Genomic DNA, 12695 nt, shown 5'->3' on the forward strand with positions numbered 1-12695 from the left:
ATTTTCGGCATAGGATGTCACAGCCTTCTTTGCATACCCTTATTTAACCCACACAAAGATGCCAACGGCAGGCGTGACATAATTTTTTGACGCATTATAAAGGATTAGGAAAAAGATAAAAAGCAGCTTACGGCCATACCTCTCTGGTTCCGCCCGATCTCGTCTGATCTCGGAAGCTAAGCAGAGCAGGGCCTGGTTAGTACCTGGATGGAAGACCGCCTGGGAATCCCAGGTGCCGTAAGCTTTTTCACTTCTCTCTGAAAGCCGCCGAGCGCCGCAGATTGTACACCTACAAATTACAAAAAGTATATCACATTGTCGAAGAGATGCATGTTTAGTGTTGTTTTAACGTTGGATATGAAAGGAAATTAGACAATATTATCCAAAATGATTCCGTTTCATGATTGCTAAATTAGTGTTGATCAACATTTACGATTGGCATACTATTGTTTGTAATTTAGCCGTTGAAATACAGGTGCTAACCCAACATGTTAGAATTGCCAGTGAAGAAAAGTAAAGTTACCTTCAGGCTTTAGGAACCTCTCTTGCCAATGCTAAGAACTGCTTCAATTTTAGAAAAAGAAACTTCTGATTATCTTTGACACGTTCTAAAGGATTAGGAAAAAGATATTAAAGCAGCTTACGGCCATACCTCTCTGGTTCCGCCCGATCTCGTCTGATCTCGGAAGCTAAGCAGAGCAGGGCCTGGTTAGTACCTGGATGGAAGACCGCCTGGGAATCCCAGGTGCCGTAAGCTTTTTCACTTCTCTCTCCGAAAGCCGCCCAGCGCCGCAGATTGTACACCTACACAATTGTAAAAAGTATTTCACATTGTAGAAGAGATGCAATAGGAAGAAGATGAAAGGTGGCTTACGTCCATACCATCGTCAGGCCATTTGAGGTGGCGGGGACTGCAATGGCCATCCACCGATTGGCTGGGACTCCTGGGCGGGTCTTCTCTAGTCCATCCAATTTTCGGCATAGGATGTCACAGCCTTCTTTGCATACCCTTATTTAAACCACACAAAGATGCCAACGGCAGGCGTGACATAATTTTTTGACGCATTATAAAGGATTAGGAAAAAGATAAAAAGCAGCTTACGGCCATACCTCTCTGGTTCCGCCCGATCTCGTCTGATCTCGGAAGCTAAGCAGAGCAGGGCCTGGTTAGTACCTGGATGGAAGACCGCCTGGGAATCCCAGGTGCCGTAAGCTTTTTCACTTCTCTCTGAAAGCCGCCGAGCGCCGCAGATTGTACACCTACAAATTACAAAAAGTATATCACATTGTCGAAGAGATGCATGTTTAGTGTTGTTTTAACGTTGGATATATAAGGAACTTAGACAATATCATCAAAATTGATTCCGTTTCATGGTTGCTAAATTAGTGTTGATCAACATTTAACAATTGGCCTACTTTTGTTTGTAATTTAGCCGTTGAAATACAGGTGCTAACCCAACATGTTAGAATTGCCAGTGAAGAAAAGTAAAGTTACCTTCAGGTTTTAGGAACCTCTCTTGCCAATCCTAAGAACTGCTTCAATTTTAGAAAAAGAAACTCTTCTGATTATCTTTGACACGTTCTAAAGGATTAGGAAAAAGATAAAAAGCAGCTTACGGCCATACCTCTCTGGTTCCGCCCGATCTCGTCTGATCTCGGAAGCTAAGCAGAGCAGGGCCTGGTTAGTACCTGGATGGAAGACCGCCTGGGAATCCCAGGTGCCGTAAGCTTTTTCACTTCTCTCTCCGAAAGCCGCCCAGCGCCGCAGATTCTACACCTACACAATTGTAAAAAGTATTTCACATTGTAGAAGAGATGCAATAGGAAGAAGATGAAAGGTGGCTTACGTCCATACCATCGTCAGGCCATTTGAGGTGGCGGGGACTGCAATGGCCATCCACCGATTGGCTGGGACTCCTGGGCCGGTCTTCTCTAGTCCATCCAATTTTCGGCATAGGATGTCACAGCCTTCTTTGCATACCCTTATTTAACCCACACAAAGATGCCAACGGCAGGCGTGACATAATTTTTTGACGCATTATAAAGGATTAGGAAAAAGATAAAAAGCAGCTTACGGCCATACCTCTCTGGTTCCGCCCGATCTCGTCTGATCTCGGAAGCTAAGCAGAGCAGGGCCTGGTTAGTACCTGGATGGAAGACCGCCTGGGAATCCCAGGTGCCGTAAGCTTTTTCACTTCTCTCTGAAAGCCGCCGAGCGCCGCAGATTGTACACCTACAAATTACAAAAAGTATATCACATTGTCGAAGAGATGCATGTTTAGTGTTGTTTTAACGTTGGATATATAAGGAACTTAGACAATATCATCAAAATTGATTCCGTTTCATGGTTGCTAAATTAGTGTTGATCAACATTTAACAATTGGCCTACTTTTGTTTGTAATTTAGCCGTTGAAATACAGGTGCTAACCCAACATGTTAGAATTGCCAGTGAAGAAAAGTAAAGTTACCTTCAGGTTTTAGGAACCTCTCTTGCCAATCCTAAGAACTGCTTCAATTTTAGAAAAAGAAACTCTTCTGATTATCTTTGACACGTTCTAAAGGATTAGGAAAAAGATAAAAAGCAGCTTACGGCCATACCTCTCTGGTTCCGCCCGATCTCGTCTGATCTCGGAAGCTAAGCAGAGCAGTGCCTGGTTAGTACCTGGATGGAAGACCGCCTGGGAATCCCAGGTGCCGTAAGCTTTTTCACTTCTCTCTCCGAAAGCCGCCCAGCGCCGCAGATTCTACACCTACACAATTGTAAAAAGTATTTCACATTGTAGAAGAGATGCAATAGGAAGAAGATGAAAGGTGGCTTACGTCCATACCATCGTCAGGCCATTTGAGGTGGCGGGGACTGCAATGGCCATCCACCGATTGGCTGGGACTCCTGGGCGGGTCTTCTCTAGTCCATCCAATTTTCGGCATAGGATGTCACAGCCTTCTTTGCATACCCTTATTTAACCCACACAAAGATGCCAACGGCAGGCGTGACATAATTTTTTGACGCATTATAAAGGATTAGGAAAAAGATAAAAAGCAGCTTACGGCCATACCTCTCTGGTTCCGCCCGATCTCGTCTGATCTCGGAAGCTAAGCAGAGCAGGGCCTGGTTAGTACCTGGATGGAAGACCGCCTGGGAATCCCAGGTGCCGTAAGCTTTTTCACTTCTCTCTCCGAAAGCCGCCCAGCGCCGCAGATTGTACACCTACACAATTGTAAAAAGTATTTCACATTGTAGAAGAGATGCAATAGGAAGAAGATGAAAGGTGGCTTACGTCCATACCATCGTCAGGCCATTTGAGGTGGCGGGGACTGCAATGGCCATCCACCGATTGGCTGGGACTCCTGGGCGGGTCTTCTCTAGTCCATCCAATTTTCGGCATAGGATGTCACAGCCTGCTTTGCATACCCTTATTTAACCCACACAAAGATGCCAACGGCAGGCGTGACATAATTTTTTGACGCATTATAAAGGATTAGGAAAAAGATAAAAAGCAGCTTACGGCCATACCTCTCTGGTTCCGCCCGATCTCGTCTGATCTCGGAAGCTAAGCAGAGCAGGGCCTGGTTAGTACCTGGATGGAAGACCGCCTGGGAATCCCAGGTGCCGTAAGCTTTTTCACTTCTCTCTGAAAGCCGCCGAGCGCCGCAGATTGTACACCTACAAATTACAAAAAGTACATCACATTGTCGAAGAGATGCATGTTTAGTGTTGTTTTAACGTTGGATATATAAGGAACTTAGACAATATCATCAAAATTGATTCCGTTTCATGGTTGCTAAATTAGTGTTGATCAACATTTAACAATTGGCATACTTTTGTTTGTAATTTAGCCGTTGAAATACAGGTGCTAACCCAACATGTTAGAATTGCCAGTGAAGAAAAGTAAAGTTACCTTCAGGTTTTAGGAACCTCTCTTGCCAATCCTAAGAACTGCTTCAATTTTAGAAAAAGAAACTCTTCTGATTATCTTTGACACGTTTTAAAGGATTAGGAAAAAGATAAAAAGCAGCGTACGGCCATACCTCTCTGGTTCCGCCCGATTTTGTCTGATCTCGGAAGCTAAGCAGAGCAGGGCCTGGTTAGTACCTGGATGGAAGACCGCCTGGGAATCCCAGGTGCCGTAAGCTTTTTCACTTCTCTCTCCGAAAGCCGCCCAGCGCCGCAGATTGTACACCTACACAATTGTAAAAAGTATTTCACATTGTAGAAGAGATGCAATAGGAAGAAGATGAAAGGTGGCTTACGTCCATACCATCGTCAGGCCATTTGAGGTGGCGGGGACTGCAATGGCCATCCACCGATTGGCTGGGACTCCTGGGCGGGTCTTCTCTAGTCCATCCAATTTTCGGCATAGGATATCACAGCCTTCTTTGCATACCCTTATTTAACCCACACAAAGATGCCAACGGCAGGCGTGACATAATTTTTTGACGCATTATAAAGGATTAGGAAAAAGATAAAAAGCAGCTTACGGCCATACCTCTCTGGTTCCGCCCGATCTCGTCTGATCTCGGAAGCTAAGCAGAGCAGGGCCTGGTTAGTACCTGGATGGAAGACCGCCTGGGAATCCCAGGTGCCGTAAGCTTTTTCACTTCTCTCTGAAAGCCGCCGAGCGCCGCAGATTGTACACCTACAAATTACAAAAAGTATATCACGTTGTCGAAGAGATGCATGTTTAGTGTTGTTTTAACGTTGGATTTATAAGGAACTTAGACAATATCATCAAAATTGATTCCGTTTCATGGTTGCTAAATTAGTGTTGATCAACATTTAACAATTGGCATACTTTTGTTTGTAATTTAGCCGTTGAAATACAGGTGCTAACCCAACATGTTAGAATTGCCAGTGAAGAAAAGTAAAGTTACCTTCAGGTTTTAGGAACCTCTCTTGCCAATCCTAAGAACTGCTTCAATTTTAGAAAAAGAAACTCTTCTGATTATCTTTGACACGTTTTAAAGGATTAGGAAAAAGATAAAAAGCAGCTTACGGCCATACCTCTCTGGTTCCGCCCGATCTCGTCTGATCTCGGAAGCTAAGCAGAGCAGGGCCTGGTTAGTACCTGGATGGAAGACCGCCTGGGAATCCCAGGTGCCGTAAGCTTTTTCACTTCTCTCTGAAAGCCGCCGAGCGCCGCAGATTGTACACCTACAAATTACAAAAAGTACATCACATTGTCGAAGAGATGCATGTTTAGTGTTGTTTTAACGTTGGATATATAAGGAACTTAGACAATATCATCAAAATTGATTCCGTTTCATGGTTGCTAAATTAGTGTTGATCAACATTTAACAATTGGCATACTTTTGTTTGTAATTTAGCCGTTGAAATACAGGTGCTAACCCAACATGTTAGAATTGCCAGTGAAGAAAAGTAAAGTTACCTTCAGGTTTTAGGAACCTCTCTTGCCAATCCTAAGAACTGCTTCAATTTTAGAAAAAGAAACTCTTCTGATTATCTTTGACACGTTTTAAAGGATTAGGAAAAAGATAAAAAGCAGCTTACGGCCATACCTCTCTGGTTCCGCCCGATCTCGTCTGATCTCGGAAGCTAAGCAGAGCAGGGCCTGGTTAGTACCTGGATGGAAGACCGCCTGGGAATCCCAGGTGCCGTAAGCTTTTTCACTTCTCTCTGAAAGCCGCCGAGCGCCGCAGATTGTACACCTACAAATTACAAAAAGTACATCACATTGTCGAAGAGATGCATGTTTAGTGTTGTTTTAACGTTGGATATATAAGGAACTTAGACAATATCATCAAAATTGATTCCGTTTCATGGTTGCTAAATTAGTGTTGATCAACATTTAACAATTGGCATACTTTTGTTTGTAATTTAGCCGTTGAAATACAGGTGCTAACCCAACATGTTAGAATTGCCAGTGAAGAAAAGTAAAGTTACCTTCAGGTTTTAGGAACCTCTCTTGCCAATCCTAAGAACTGCTTCAATTTTAGAAAAAGAAACTCTTCTGATTATCTTTGACACGTTTTAAAGGATTAGGAAAAAGATAAAAAGCAGCGTACGGCCATACCTCTCTAGTTCCGCCCGATTTCGTCTGATCTCGGAAGCTAAGCAGAGCAGGGCCTGGTTAGTACCTGGATGGAAGACCGCCTGGGAATCCCAGGTGCCGTAAGCTTTTTCACTTCTCTCTCCGAAAGCCGCCCAGCGCCGCAGATTGTACACCCACACAATTGTAAAAAGTATTTCACATTGTAGAAGAGATGCAATAGGAAGAAGATGAAAGGTGGCTTACGTCCATACCATCGTCAGGCCATTTGAGGTGGCGGGGACTGCAATGGCCATCCACCGATTGGCTGGGACTCCTGGGGGGGTCTTCTCTAGTCCATCCAATTTTCGGCATAGGATGTCACAGCCTTCTTTGCATACCCTTATTTAACCCACACAAAGATGCCAACGGCAGGCGTGACATAATTTTTTGACGCATTATAAAGGATTAGGAAAAAGATAAAAAGCAGCTTACGGCCATACCTCTCTGGTTCCGCCCGATCTCGTCTGATCTCGGAAGCTAAGCAGAGCAGGGCCTGGTTAGTACCTGGATGGAAGACCGCCTGGGAATCCCAGGTGCCGTAAGCTTTTTCACTTCTCTCTGAAAGCCGCCGAGCGCCGCAGATTGTACACCTACAAATTACAAAAAGTATATCACGTTGTCGAAGAGATGCATGTTTAGTGTTGTTTTAACGTTGGATATATAAGGAACTTAGACAATATCATCAAAATTGATTCCGTTTCATGGTTGCTAAATTAGTGTTGATCAACATTTAACAATTGGCATACTTTTGTTTGTAATTTAGCCGTTGAAATACAGGTGCTAACCCAACATGTTAGAATTGCCAGTGAAGAAAAGTAAAGTTACCTTCAGGTTTTAGGAACCTCTCTTGCCAATCCTAAGAACTGCTTCAATTTTAGAAAAAGAAACTCTTCTGATTATCTTTGACACGTTTTAAAGGATTGGGAAAAAGATAAAAAGCAGCTTACGGCCATACCTCTCTGGTTCCGCCCGATCTCGTCTGATCTCGGAAGCTAAGCAGAGCAGGGCCTGGTTAGTACCTGGATGGAAGACCGCCTGGGAATCCCAGGTGCCGTAAGCTTTTTCACTTCTCTCTGAAAGCCGCCGAGCGCCGCAGATTGTACACCTACAAATTACAAAAAGTACATCACATTGTCGAAGAGATGCATGTTTAGTGTTGTTTTAACGTTGGATATATAAGGAACTTAGACAATATCATCAAAATTGATTCCGTTTCATGGTTGCTAAATTAGTGTTGATCAACATTTAACAATTGGCATACTTTTGTTTGTAATTTAGCCGTTGAAATACAGGTGCTAACCCAACATGTTAGAATTGCCAGTGAAGAAAAGTAAAGTTACCTTCAGGTTTTAGGAACCTCTCTTGCCAATCCTAAGAACTGCTTCAATTTTAGAAAAAGAAACTCTTCTGATTATCTTTGACACGTTTTAAAGGATTAGGAAAAAGATAAAAAGCAGCGTACGGCCATACCTCTCTAGTTCCGCCCGATTTCGTCTGATCTCGGAAGCTAAACAGAGCAGGGCCTGGTTAGTACCTGGATGGAAGACCGCCTGGGAATCCCAGGTGCCGTAAGCTTTTTCACTTCTCTCTCCGAAAGCCGCCCAGCGCCGCAGATTGTACACCCACACAATTGTAAAAAGTATTTCACATTGTAGAAGAGATGCAATAGGAAGAAGATGAAAGGTGGCTTATGTCCATACCATCGTCAGGCCATTTGAGGTGGCGGGGACTGCAATGGCCATCCACCGATTGGCTGGGACTCCTGGGCGGGTCTTCTCTAGTCCATCCAATTTTCGGCATAGGATGTCACAGCCTTCTTTGCATACCCTTATTTAACCCACACAAAGATGCCAACGGCAGGCGTGACATAATTTTTTGACGCATTATAAAGGATTAGGAAAAAGATAAAATGCAGCTTACGGCCATACCTCTCTGGTTCCGCCCGATCTCGTCTGATCTCGGAAGCTAAGCAGAGCAGGGCCTGGTTAGTACCTGGATGGAAGACCGCCTGGGAATCCCAGGTGCCGTAAGCTTTTTCACTTCTCTCTCCGAAAGCCGCCCAGCGCCGCAGATTGTACACCTACACAATTGTAAAAAGTATTTCACATTGTAGAAGAGATGCAATAGGAAGAAGATGAAAGGTGGCTTACGTCCATACCATCGTCAGGCCATTTGAGGTGGCGGGGACTGCAATGGCCATCCACCGATTGGCTGGGACTCCTGGGCGGGTCTTCTCTAGTCCATCCAATTTTCGGCATAGGATGTCACAGCCTGCTTTGCATACCCTTATTTAACCCACACAAAGATGCCAACGGCAGGCGTGACATAATTTTTTGACGCATTATAAAGGATTAGGAAAAAGATAAAAAGCAGCTTACGGCCATACCTCTCTGGTTCCGCCCGATCTCGTCTGATCTCGGAAGCTAAGCAGAGCAGGGCCTGGTTAGTACCTGGATGGAAGACCGCCTGGGAATCCCAGGTGCCGTAAGCTTTTTCACTTCTCTCTGAAAGCCGCCGAGCGCCGCAGATTGTACACCTACAAATTACAAAAAGTACATCACATTGTCGAAGAGATGCATGTTTAGTGTTGTTTTAACGTTGGATATATAAGGAACTTAGACAATATCATCAAAATTGATTCCGTTTCATGGTTGCTAAATTAGTGTTGATCAACATTTAACAATTGGCATACTTTTGTTTGTAATTTAGCCGTTGAAATACAGGTGCTAACCCAACATGTTAGAATTGCCAGTGAAGAAAAGTAAAGTTACCTTCAGGTTTTAGGAACCTCTCTTGCCAATCCTAAGAACTGCTTCAATTTTAGAAAAAGAAACTCTTCTGATTATCTTTGACACGTTTTAAAGGATTAGGAAAAAGATAAAAAGCAGCGTACGGCCATACCTCTCTGGTTCCGCCCGATTTTGTCTGATCTCGGAAGCTAAGCAGAGCAGGGCCTGGTTAGTACCTGGATGGAAGACCGCCTGGGAATCCCAGGTGCCGTAAGCTTTTTCACTTCTCTCTCCGAAAGCCGCCCAGCGCCGCAGATTGTACACCTACACAATTGTAAAAAGTATTTCACATTGTAGAAGAGATGCAATAGGAAGAAGATGAAAGGTGGCTTACGTCCATACCATCGTCAGGCCATTTGAGGTGGCGGGGACTGCAATGGCCATCCACCGATTGGCTGGGACTCCTGGGCGGGTCTTCTCTAGTCCATCCAATTTTCGGCATAGGATATCACAGCCTTCTTTGCATACCCTTATTTAACCCACACAAAGATGCCAACGGCAGGCGTGACATAATTTTTTGACGCATTATAAAGGATTAGGAAAAAGATAAAAAGCAGCTTACGGCCATACCTCTCTGGTTCCGCCCGATCTCGTCTGATCTCGGAAGCTAAGCAGAGCAGGGCCTGGTTAGTACCTGGATGGAAGACCGCCTGGGAATCCCAGGTGCCGTAAGCTTTTTCACTTCTCTCTGAAAGCCGCCGAGCGCCGCAGATTGTACACCTACAAATTACAAAAAGTATATCACGTTGTCGAAGAGATGCATGTTTAGTGTTGTTTTAACGTTGGATTTATAAGGAACTTAGACAATATCATCAAAATTGATTCCGTTTCATGGTTGCTAAATTAGTGTTGATCAACATTTAACAATTGGCATACTTTTGTTTGTAATTTAGCCGTTGAAATACAGGTGCTAACCCAACATGTTAGAATTGCCAGTGAAGAAAAGTAAAGTTACCTTCAGGTTTTAGGAACCTCTCTTGCCAATCCTAAGAACTGCTTCAATTTTAGAAAAAGAAACTCTTCTGATTATCTTTGACACGTTTTAAAGGATTAGGAAAAAGATAAAAAGCAGCTTACGGCCATACCTCTCTGGTTCCGCCCGATCTCGTCTGATCTCGGAAGCTAAGCAGAGCAGGGCCTGGTTAGTACCTGGATGGAAGACCGCCTGGGAATCCCAGGTGCCGTAAGCTTTTTCACTTCTCTCTGAAAGCCGCCGAGCGCCGCAGATTGTACACCTACAAATTACAAAAAGTACATCACATTGTCGAAGAGATGCATGTTTAGTGTTGTTTTAACGTTGGATATATAAGGAACTTAGACAATATCATCAAAATTGATTCCGTTTCATGGTTGCTAAATTAGTGTTGATCAACATTTAACAATTGGCATACTTTTGTTTGTAATTTAGCCGTTGAAATACAGGTGCTAACCCAACATGTTAGAATTGCCAGTGAAGAAAAGTAAAGTTACCTTCAGGTTTTAGGAACCTCTCTTGCCAATCCTAAGAACTGCTTCAATTTTAGAAAAAGAAACTCTTCTGATTATCTTTGACACGTTTTAAAGGATTAGGAAAAAGATAAAAAGCAGCTTACGGCCATACCTCTCTGGTTCCGCCCGATCTCGTCTGATCTCGGAAGCTAAGCAGAGCAGGGCCTGGTTAGTACCTGGATGGAAGACCGCCTGGGAATCCCAGGTGCCGTAAGCTTTTTCACTTCTCTCTGAAAGCCGCCGAGCGCCGCAGATTGTACACCTACAAATTACAAAAAGTACATCACATTGTCGAAGAGATGCATGTTTAGTGTTGTTTTAACGTTGGATATATAAGGAACTTAGACAATATCATCAAAATTGATTCCGTTTCATGGTTGCTAAATTAGTGTTGATCAACATTTAACAATTGGCATACTTTTGTTTGTAATTTAGCCGTTGAAATACAGGTGCTAACCCAACATGTTAGAATTGCCAGTGAAGAAAAGTAAAGTTACCTTCAGGTTTTAGGAACCTCTCTTGCCAATCCTAAGAACTGCTTCAATTTTAGAAAAAGAAACTCTTCTGATTATCTTTGACACGTTTTAAAGGATTAGGAAAAAGATAAAAAGCAGCGTACGGCCATACCTCTCTGGTTCCGCCCGATTTTGTCTGATCTCGGAAGCTAAGCAGAGCAGGGCCTGGTTAGTACCTGGATGGAAGACCGCCTGGGAATCCCAGGTGCCGTAAGCTTTTTCACTTCTCTCTCCGAAAGCCGCCCAGCGCCGCAGATTGTACACCTACACAATTGTAAAAAGTATTTCACATTGTAGAAGAGATGCAATAGGAAGAAGATGAAAGGTGGCTTACGTCCATACCATCGTCAGGCCATTTGAGGTGGCGGGGACTGCAATGGCCATCCACCGATTGGCTGGGACTCCTGGGCGGGTCTTCTCTAGTCCATCCAATTTTCGGCATAGGATATCACAGCCTTCTTTGCATACCCTTATTTAACCCACACAAAGATGCCAACGGCAGGCGTGACATAATTTTTTGACGCATTATAAAGGATTAGGAAAAAGATAAAAAGCAGCTTACGGCCATACCTCTCTGGTTCCGCCCGATCTCGTCTGATCTCGGAAGCTAAGCAGAGCAGGGCCTGGTTAGTACCTGGATGGAAGACCGCCTGGGAATCCCAGGTGCCGTAAGCTTTTTCACTTCTCTCTGAAAGCCGCCGAGCGCCGCAGATTGTACACCTACAAATTACAAAAAGTATATCACGTTGTCGAAGAGATGCATGTTTAGTGTTGTTTTAACGTTGGATTTATAAGGAACTTAGACAATATCATCAAAATTGATTCCGTTTCATGGTTGCTAAATTAGTGTTGATCAACATTTAACAATTGGCATACTTTTGTTTGTAATTTAGCCGTTGAAATACAGGTGCTAACCCAACATGTTAGAATTGCCAGTGAAGAAAAGTAAAGTTACCTTCAGGTTTTAGGAACCTCTCTTGCCAATCCTAAGAACTGCTTCAATTTTAGAAAAAGAAACTCTTCTGATTATCTTTGACACGTTTTAAAGGATTAGGAAAAAGATAAAAAGCAGCTTACGGCCATACCTCTCTGGTTCCGCCCGATCTCGTCTGATCTCGGAAGCTAAGCAGAGCAGGGCCTGGTTAGTACCTGGATGGAAGACCGCCTGGGAATCCCAGGTGCCGTAAGCTTTTTCACTTCTCTCTGAAAGCCGCCGAGCGCCGCAGATTGTACACCTACAAATTACAAAAAGTACATCACATTGTCGAAGAGATGCATGTTTAGTGTTGTTTTAACGTTGGATATATAAGGAACTTAGACAATATCATCAAAATTGATTCCGTTTCATGGTTGCTAAATTAGTGTTGATCAACATTTAACAATTGGCATACTTTTGTTTGTAATTTAGCCGTTGAAATACAGGTGCTAACCCAACATGTTAGAATTGCCAGTGAAGAAAAGTAAAGTTACCTTCAGGTTTTAGGAACCTCTCTTGCCAATCCTAAGAACTGCTTCAATTTTAGAAAAAGAAACTCTTCTGATTATCTTTGACACGTTTTAAAGGATTAGGAAAAAGATAAAAAGCAGCTTACGGCCATACCTCTCTGGTTCCGCCCGATCTCGTCTGATCTCGGAAGCTAAGCAGAGCAGGGCCTGGTTAGTACCTGGATGGAAGACCGCCTGGGAATCCCAGGTGCCGTAAGCTTTTTCACTTCTCTCTGAAAGCCGCCGAGCGCCGCAGATTGTACACCTACAAATTACAAAAAGTACATCACATTGTCGAAGAGATGCATGTTTAGTGTTGTTTTAACGTTGGATATATAAGGAACTTAGACAATATCATCAAAATTGAT

The 12695-nt window shown here is 43.6% G+C and overlaps 25 non-coding genes and 1 pseudogene across 25 annotated transcripts; all 26 read left to right on the plus strand.

Annotated features, from left to right (window-relative positions):
• The first annotated feature begins 125 nt into the window (after window positions 1-125).
• LOC134117989 (5S ribosomal RNA) lies at window positions 126-244 on the plus strand. Its single transcript, XR_009949546.1, has one exon. It is a non-coding gene; the product is annotated as a 5S ribosomal RNA (ribosomal RNA).
• Window positions 245-638: 394 nt separating this feature from the next.
• Window positions 639-757, plus strand: LOC134117990 (5S ribosomal RNA). The gene has a single exon (XR_009949547.1). It is a non-coding gene; the product is annotated as a 5S ribosomal RNA (ribosomal RNA).
• A 339-nt stretch (window positions 758-1096) lies between these two features.
• LOC134117991 (5S ribosomal RNA) lies at window positions 1097-1215 on the plus strand. Its single transcript, XR_009949548.1, has one exon. It is a non-coding gene; the product is annotated as a 5S ribosomal RNA (ribosomal RNA).
• Window positions 1216-1611: 396 nt separating this feature from the next.
• Window positions 1612-1730, plus strand: LOC134117992 (5S ribosomal RNA). Its single transcript, XR_009949549.1, has one exon. It is a non-coding gene; the product is annotated as a 5S ribosomal RNA (ribosomal RNA).
• Window positions 1731-2069: 339 nt separating this feature from the next.
• On the plus strand, window positions 2070-2188 carry LOC134117993 (5S ribosomal RNA). Its single transcript, XR_009949550.1, has one exon. It is a non-coding gene; the product is annotated as a 5S ribosomal RNA (ribosomal RNA).
• Window positions 2189-2584: 396 nt separating this feature from the next.
• On the plus strand, window positions 2585-2703 carry LOC134119107 (5S ribosomal RNA). Its single transcript, XR_009950669.1, has one exon. It is a non-coding gene; the product is annotated as a 5S ribosomal RNA (ribosomal RNA).
• Window positions 2704-3042: 339 nt separating this feature from the next.
• LOC134117994 (5S ribosomal RNA) lies at window positions 3043-3161 on the plus strand. Its single transcript, XR_009949551.1, has one exon. It is a non-coding gene; the product is annotated as a 5S ribosomal RNA (ribosomal RNA).
• Window positions 3162-3500: 339 nt separating this feature from the next.
• On the plus strand, window positions 3501-3619 carry LOC134117996 (5S ribosomal RNA). The gene has a single exon (XR_009949553.1). It is a non-coding gene; the product is annotated as a 5S ribosomal RNA (ribosomal RNA).
• Window positions 3620-4015: 396 nt separating this feature from the next.
• LOC134119186 (5S ribosomal RNA) lies at window positions 4016-4134 on the plus strand. Its single transcript, XR_009950748.1, has one exon. It is a non-coding gene; the product is annotated as a 5S ribosomal RNA (ribosomal RNA).
• Window positions 4135-4473: 339 nt separating this feature from the next.
• LOC134117997 (5S ribosomal RNA) lies at window positions 4474-4592 on the plus strand. Its single transcript, XR_009949554.1, has one exon. It is a non-coding gene; the product is annotated as a 5S ribosomal RNA (ribosomal RNA).
• Window positions 4593-4988: 396 nt separating this feature from the next.
• LOC134117998 (5S ribosomal RNA) lies at window positions 4989-5107 on the plus strand. Its single transcript, XR_009949555.1, has one exon. It is a non-coding gene; the product is annotated as a 5S ribosomal RNA (ribosomal RNA).
• A 396-nt stretch (window positions 5108-5503) lies between these two features.
• Window positions 5504-5622, plus strand: LOC134117999 (5S ribosomal RNA). The gene has a single exon (XR_009949556.1). It is a non-coding gene; the product is annotated as a 5S ribosomal RNA (ribosomal RNA).
• Window positions 5623-6018: 396 nt separating this feature from the next.
• LOC134119155 (5S ribosomal RNA) lies at window positions 6019-6137 on the plus strand. Its single transcript, XR_009950717.1, has one exon. It is a non-coding gene; the product is annotated as a 5S ribosomal RNA (ribosomal RNA).
• Window positions 6138-6476: 339 nt separating this feature from the next.
• Window positions 6477-6595, plus strand: LOC134118000 (5S ribosomal RNA). The gene has a single exon (XR_009949557.1). It is a non-coding gene; the product is annotated as a 5S ribosomal RNA (ribosomal RNA).
• A 396-nt stretch (window positions 6596-6991) lies between these two features.
• On the plus strand, window positions 6992-7110 carry LOC134118001 (5S ribosomal RNA). The gene has a single exon (XR_009949558.1). It is a non-coding gene; the product is annotated as a 5S ribosomal RNA (ribosomal RNA).
• Window positions 7111-7506: 396 nt separating this feature from the next.
• Window positions 7507-7625, plus strand: LOC134119206 (5S ribosomal RNA; annotated as a pseudogene).
• A 339-nt stretch (window positions 7626-7964) lies between these two features.
• LOC134118002 (5S ribosomal RNA) lies at window positions 7965-8083 on the plus strand. The gene has a single exon (XR_009949559.1). It is a non-coding gene; the product is annotated as a 5S ribosomal RNA (ribosomal RNA).
• A 339-nt stretch (window positions 8084-8422) lies between these two features.
• LOC134118003 (5S ribosomal RNA) lies at window positions 8423-8541 on the plus strand. The gene has a single exon (XR_009949560.1). It is a non-coding gene; the product is annotated as a 5S ribosomal RNA (ribosomal RNA).
• Window positions 8542-8937: 396 nt separating this feature from the next.
• Window positions 8938-9056, plus strand: LOC134119187 (5S ribosomal RNA). The gene has a single exon (XR_009950749.1). It is a non-coding gene; the product is annotated as a 5S ribosomal RNA (ribosomal RNA).
• A 339-nt stretch (window positions 9057-9395) lies between these two features.
• On the plus strand, window positions 9396-9514 carry LOC134118004 (5S ribosomal RNA). Its single transcript, XR_009949561.1, has one exon. It is a non-coding gene; the product is annotated as a 5S ribosomal RNA (ribosomal RNA).
• Window positions 9515-9910: 396 nt separating this feature from the next.
• On the plus strand, window positions 9911-10029 carry LOC134118005 (5S ribosomal RNA). The gene has a single exon (XR_009949562.1). It is a non-coding gene; the product is annotated as a 5S ribosomal RNA (ribosomal RNA).
• Window positions 10030-10425: 396 nt separating this feature from the next.
• On the plus strand, window positions 10426-10544 carry LOC134118007 (5S ribosomal RNA). The gene has a single exon (XR_009949564.1). It is a non-coding gene; the product is annotated as a 5S ribosomal RNA (ribosomal RNA).
• Window positions 10545-10940: 396 nt separating this feature from the next.
• Window positions 10941-11059, plus strand: LOC134119188 (5S ribosomal RNA). The gene has a single exon (XR_009950750.1). It is a non-coding gene; the product is annotated as a 5S ribosomal RNA (ribosomal RNA).
• A 339-nt stretch (window positions 11060-11398) lies between these two features.
• On the plus strand, window positions 11399-11517 carry LOC134118008 (5S ribosomal RNA). The gene has a single exon (XR_009949565.1). It is a non-coding gene; the product is annotated as a 5S ribosomal RNA (ribosomal RNA).
• A 396-nt stretch (window positions 11518-11913) lies between these two features.
• LOC134118009 (5S ribosomal RNA) lies at window positions 11914-12032 on the plus strand. Its single transcript, XR_009949566.1, has one exon. It is a non-coding gene; the product is annotated as a 5S ribosomal RNA (ribosomal RNA).
• Window positions 12033-12428: 396 nt separating this feature from the next.
• LOC134118010 (5S ribosomal RNA) lies at window positions 12429-12547 on the plus strand. The gene has a single exon (XR_009949567.1). It is a non-coding gene; the product is annotated as a 5S ribosomal RNA (ribosomal RNA).
• Window positions 12548-12695: the final 148 nt, after the last annotated feature.

The sequence above is a fragment of the Pungitius pungitius genome, unplaced genomic scaffold (assembly GCF_949316345.1).
Source record: "Pungitius pungitius unplaced genomic scaffold, fPunPun2.1 scaffold_24, whole genome shotgun sequence".
NCBI lineage: Eukaryota > Metazoa > Chordata > Actinopteri > Perciformes > Gasterosteidae > Pungitius > Pungitius pungitius.